The 6,070-nt window shown below is 35.1% G+C and overlaps 1 protein-coding gene across 7 annotated transcripts in view; it reads left to right on the top strand.

Annotated features, from left to right (window-relative positions):
- Positions 1-396, top strand: part of LOC105220178 (protein anoxia up-regulated) — an 80,762-nt gene extending 80,366 nt beyond the window's left edge. For all 7 annotated transcript variants that reach the window (XM_054225578.1, XM_054225581.1, XM_054225577.1 and 4 more), the window contains 2 exons: positions 54-213; positions 270-396. The gene's annotated coding sequence lies outside the window, so the exon portion shown is untranslated. The remainder of the gene's footprint in view (positions 1-53; positions 214-269) is intronic.
- The last annotated feature ends 5,674 nt before the right edge of the window (positions 397-6,070 follow it).

Here is a 6,070-nt window from a genome sequence, read left to right as displayed (position 1 = left end):
TAAGTAAATTATAGAAACACTACATAAAATTCTTACTTATAATTCATTAATAGAAATGGAGGGCAAGAAAAGGTGGAAGAGCCTTCGTGACTGTTATAAAAGATGCAGGCGAATGTAGCAGGTCCCTTCTGGAAGTGGTGCCGAGGCGAACAGAAAAAAGTGAAAATATTTGGAAGCGATGTCTTTTTTGGGGAGTGCCACAACTTCCAGGCGGTAAGTAAATATACCAATGATTATATATACATATAAGCTAATAATCTATTTTATAGAACTATTAGCAATGTCAGTTATGAAGTGGAATATCTCGAGGAGAGTGACATTGTTATAATTGACGACTCCCAGGATCAATCAGTACCAGAAATCAGAAATGCAGATTCTGATGGAAATCGACGAAAGGTAAGAATATATAGTTTGTATTCTTTTTTACAATTATCCTAATTACTTCATAATCTATGTTCACAGAAAAAGGACTGCGAAAAATTTGAACAATTTCTCAACATGGCAGGAAGAAATATTAGCGAAACTTGTGCGACCTTTGTTGAAAATAATAGGAAACAAAACTCCACCGCCCTGCGCTTTTTGTCATTGGCAGCAAAAATCTTAGAATCTGGTCTTCCGCCAAACGTGGTAAATGAAATTGAAGCCAAGATATCAAATTTAGTGTTTGGTGAAATTAAAAAAAAATTAACACCCTAACACCCTATAAGTTTTTGAGGTTCCTTTTTTTAAATCTAAATAGCTTTTTATAGTTTTTAAGTAAATATTATAGACTAAAGTTCCTTTTTTAATGTAAATATGTTTTTTTAGTTCTTAAGTAAATCAGTGAAAATGAAGTACCTTTTTTACAAAATGTATATATGTAAATAGCTGTTTTAGTTTTTAAGTAAATATGATAAATAGTTTTTCTTAGTTTTTAAGTAAATCAGTGAAACTGAAGTACCTTTTTTTACAAAATTTATATATGTAAAAAGCTTTCTTAGTTTTTAAACAAATATGATAGTCTGAAGTACCTTTTTTTTACAAAATGTACACATGTAAATAGCTTTTTTAGTTTTTAAGTAAATCAGTGAGACTGAAATAAATTTTTTTACAAAATGTATACATGTATGTAAATATATTTAAAAAAAATGAACTGTGAGACTGAAGTACCTTTTTTATTTTTATATATTAGAATTTTACTAAATTAAAATTTTGAATAAAACATTTTTTTTTTAATATAATATTTTGTTTTACTTGTAAATATAATATTACATGAGTAGCATTACAAAGTAGTTCTTGAAATAAATTATTTAAGGTTTTCACGTAACTGAAAAGCGTTTGTGGTTGAAGGATTAACAGTTCTTGGGTGAAACGATTCAAGAGAAGGTACTTCTTCTCTCCAACGGCCGTTTATTTCTTGATTGCCTACTGAGTGGTCAGCATGTTCAAGGGTGAAGTAATTCCTGTCATTTTGCAGCATTAAAAAGTTATGAAGTACTACTGTAGCTAAAAGAATTGTATCTACATTCTTTGAGAAAGCTTGTATTGTTGTATGCAGAACTCTACATCGTTTGGCCAAAATTCCAAATGCGTTTTCTATGTGAACGCGGGCTTTAGATAACACTATGTTAAATTTGTCTTTATCTTCGTTTAACTGGCGGCCGGGATATGGTCGCATAAAATTTGGTTTCAGTGGAAACGCACTGTCACCGACTTAATAATACGGAAAGCTCCCAAGCAATTCGGCCTAAGTGGTGGTGACAAATATACAACATGCAATTCGTTCCATGTCACATGTTTCATATATGATTTTCCGAATTGTTGAGATTCCAATTTTATATGCCCAAGAAATCACATTAAAATTACATTCTTGTGCCAAGAAACTAAAATTAGAAAGCGCATAAGTATACTAATTTAATAAATATTTAAAATTCACTTACAGTAAGGTTACTGTCAAACGCGTTTCAGGATCAATTGCTTTTCTATTCGAAAAGCGTTCCATTCGTTGTTTTAATAACGACAACAACAAATTAAAACTGGAAACGTTCATTCGAGTCACTATAAAAAAAATGTTCTTCATCCTTTTCTTGGAGTTGTTTGATACACGTTTTAAAGACCCTTCTTCTTGGCGTGTTAAGTTGACTGGACGCACCCACCATCTTCGGCTGCTTGCATGCAGCTCATTGTGTAATTCATTAGCAATAGTTGTAATGCGCGCAATATTTTCAGTTGCCCTCACAAAATCTATTACATATTCATATTCATATTGAATATATTTATTTTGATTAAAAACACTGAATTTCAATAATTAAAACTCTCACAAACTTCAAACTATAAAATCAGCTATTTTTACTGTCGCTGCCGTCTTCAAAATGTTCAATACTCTTGCCTTAAAGCGGCATTTGTAGTCGACCGTCGCTACGTCGTATCGTGTCGTCGTCTTTGTGTTCAGCACATCATTCGCTTGGTCCCACAGTAAGTGCACTAACACAATCTCATTTTTTGATGCTCGTTTGATTGTAGTGGTGCCCATCCCTGAATATGCTTAATGATTGTTCCTTGCAAACAGTGGTCGGTACTGCTTGGCACAACTGTGCCGACTCAAATCACACTTATGCTTACGCTCTATCGTTCAGCCGTTGTCGAACCAGCAACCAGGGACAAAGGGATGTCCAACTTATTCCATTGTTACCAGATCAGACAAAATACTAATTTTGGGCATTTAAATTAAAATATCCAACATTTATTACGGTTAAAAATTATTTATACTGAATGTTTAATATAAAATGTACGTTTTATATTTCATTTAGGGAATAATGGAATGTTAAAATAGCCGACTTTTGAACTTTCTTAAGGTTAATTAATACGTCTCAAATGACAATTAACACATCTTTTTCATGACATATTAGTTTGTCGATGATGCAAATCACAAAAAATTTCTGTAACCACTTTAAAATTTCGCGTTTTCATTTATATTTATTGTTTCATGTTCTTATTAGTGATCTTGCACGGCGGTTAAAAATGTCTCCGCCGAATAATTTTGGCAACATTTCAATCTGGCCGTTCTACATCACTTCCAATAAAATGATAGTTGTACATCTCTTTATCTCTGGCAGCAACGAATGAACATCGCGCATGGCTGAGACACTTTGCATAAGTGCCCTGCGCGAAATGCCTTACTGTTATGAATGTCGTTGTATGTGTGTGATCGGCACGAGAGGAATTGTGACTATGTAGGTGAGCACGAAAGAAAGAATACCCAGTGAGAACTCTGTAGCCTTCAATTTAGAGAATGTTTTCCATTTTTTCATAAAACATTAATTTTTGTACTCATTCATTCATTTTAGTAATTTTATTATTAAAACAAATATATTAGATCATCAAAGCCCTATCTTTACTTTTTTATACAGCTTAAAACCTTAAATGTAAGGCATAAAATCAAACAACATTCAAAACAGCAAGGCATTTCGCGCAGGTTACTTATGCAAAGTGACCAAGTCTGAACGACAGAGCGTAAGTGTACGTGTGATCTGAGTCGCACAATTGTGCCAAGCAGTGTTACTACTCGAAAAAATATTTACGTACCAAAATGCCTACCTAATCTTCTTTCAAACTACCAATTTTTTTTTCATCAAAATATGATTTTTATTGAACTTCGCTTTTGGAAGTTTATATATATTTAATATATATGTACTTATATAATATGTATAGGCTCATACACGAAGAAAAAAAAAAATCGCATTTCATGTGTTTAAATAAAGTTTAAGCATATTAAACAATATAAAAGGTAATAGATTAATTATCTAAGAGATCCTTTTTTGCTGATCATACATAACGTACTTCACCCTTGTGTACTAGTTCTTTACAATGTATAATACTACTTAAAGTACTTATATTTAATATGTTTCTTAATTTTGTTTTTATAAGTGCAAATTCTGAAAATTTTCGGTCCGCAGCGGCCGAACTGTGCGGTAGTGTGATTAGATTAATCACAAACTTGTATAAATCAATGAAACAAAACTTATTCATACCATTTTTAATGGTACCTACGGTACTCCAAAATCTTTCTATTGATATTCATATCTTTCTTTAAATTATTATCACTTAAACCAAGTAACTTCCATTGAGTTATTTTCGTATCGGGATCACAGAACTAAATTTTTTAAATTTTGAATTTATGGTTGTATTTCCATATTTTTTCCAAAAGAACATTACTTGGCGTTAAAATATTTAAAAATTGAAAATCTTCCCGGTAAAAATCAAATCTCGATTTGATTTGGTCTAAAGCTCAATATAAAATTCAAGAACGTTAGTTTTATTCTCACTTATTTCGTTTTCGCTAGTTTGACTTTTAATATATTCTTCACAGTTGTCCCAACAAATATTTTTGATACATGAATATGATGTTTTGTATCTTTATATTTAATAAATATATTGTTTGAAAATTTGTTGCCAATGAAATTACTTAAAATACGAAGGAATATTTACGTAAAATTAGAATAAAAATATGAGAACCGACAACTTTTCGACTGAAATTCCTTAATCAAAATATTAATAAATGAGAGTACATGTATGTGTGATTGGCGTTGCAACCGTTTAGCCGGTTATAGCCGAATCGACGACAGTGCGCCACTTCTCTCTCTCCTTCGCAGTTCGGTGCCAGTTGGAGATTCCAAGTGTAACCAGGTCGCTCTCCACCTGGTCCCTCCAACGGAGTGGAGGCCTTCCTCTTCCTCGGCTTCCTCCGGCGGGTACTGCATCGACCACTTTCAGAGCTGGAGTGTTTTCGTCCATTCGGACAACATGACCTAGCCAGCGTAGCCGCTATCTTTTTATTCGCTGAACTATGTCAATGTCGTCGTATAACTCGTATAGCTCATCGTCTGCGGTATTCGCCGTTGCCAATGTTCTAATCTTATTTGGTCCGCTTGGTGTATTTTCTTATGCTGGAATCTGGTACTACAGACGACCATATTTCGGGCCCCAGCGAAGTCGATCAGCCTCAGGCCGTTTGGCGATGTTTCGTCATGGAGCCTGAATTTTCCGACTGTTGTACCAAAGACACCTTCTTTACCCACCCTGGCATTAAAATCGCTAAGCACGATTTTGACATCGTGGCGGGGGCAGCGCTCATAGGTGCTTTCCAGGCGCTCATAGAAAGCATCTTTGGTCTCATCGTCCTTCTCTTCCGTTGGGGCGTTGGGCGTGAAGAACTTTTATGCGGATTGTGGCTAGACGTTCATCCACCGGGGTGAATGCCAGGACTCGGCGACGGAGTCTCTCTTCCACCACAAATCCAACACCAAATTTGCGCTCCTTTATATGGCCGCTGTAGTAGATGTCACAAGGACCCACCTTCTTCCGTCCTTGTCCCGTCCATCGCACTTCTTGGATGGCGGTGGTGTCAGCCTTTAGTCGTATGAGGACATAAACCAGCTTGGCAGAGGCACCTTCCCAATTAAGGGTCCGGACATTCCAGGTGCATACCCTGATATCATTATCCTTAAAACGTTTGCAGGGGTCGTCATCAAAAGGGGGGTGTCTCATCCGAAGCTTTATTTTTCGATTTTTCATTGGTACTCCGTTTTTATGTGGTGGTTCCCAAGCCCTACGCACAACCGCAGAAGCGGGTTCGCCTTCTCACTTTAGCTCGCCTTCAAACGGATGTTTGTTAGCTACCCAGAGTATACTTGGTCTAAAACCGGAAGTCGTGAGCTGCTTGAATCATGTGGAGAAGAATCGTTTCTGGCCACTCCCAAGTGAATGACAATCAAAAACTTTCCTCATTTACGTGAACTTCTACACATGATCCCATCCTTAACTAAAGTGCTGAAAAAGCAAATTCATGTAATACGAGATCAAAATATTTTTTCATTCGTGACAAGTTTTGAAAAATTGCTATTGGGCCTAATCATTGAATCCGTTTCGATCGAAAAATTTTACGTCGGAATCATTGAAACCGTATCGAAAATAAAATTTACGATCACAATTTCCAGCTAATAGATGTCGCAATTATGAAATCATTGAATCCGCAAAATCGAAAATTGTAAAAGAAATAAACCATTTGGAAGTTTTTATGTAAATAATTACT

The sequence above is a fragment of the Zeugodacus cucurbitae genome, chromosome 2, assembly GCF_028554725.1.
Source record: "Zeugodacus cucurbitae isolate PBARC_wt_2022May chromosome 2, idZeuCucr1.2, whole genome shotgun sequence".
NCBI classification, from domain to species: Eukaryota; Metazoa; Arthropoda; class Insecta; order Diptera; family Tephritidae; genus Zeugodacus; species Zeugodacus cucurbitae.
The sequence above is the reverse complement of the archived record's forward strand: the minus strand, read 5'-3'. Positions and strand labels throughout refer to the sequence as shown.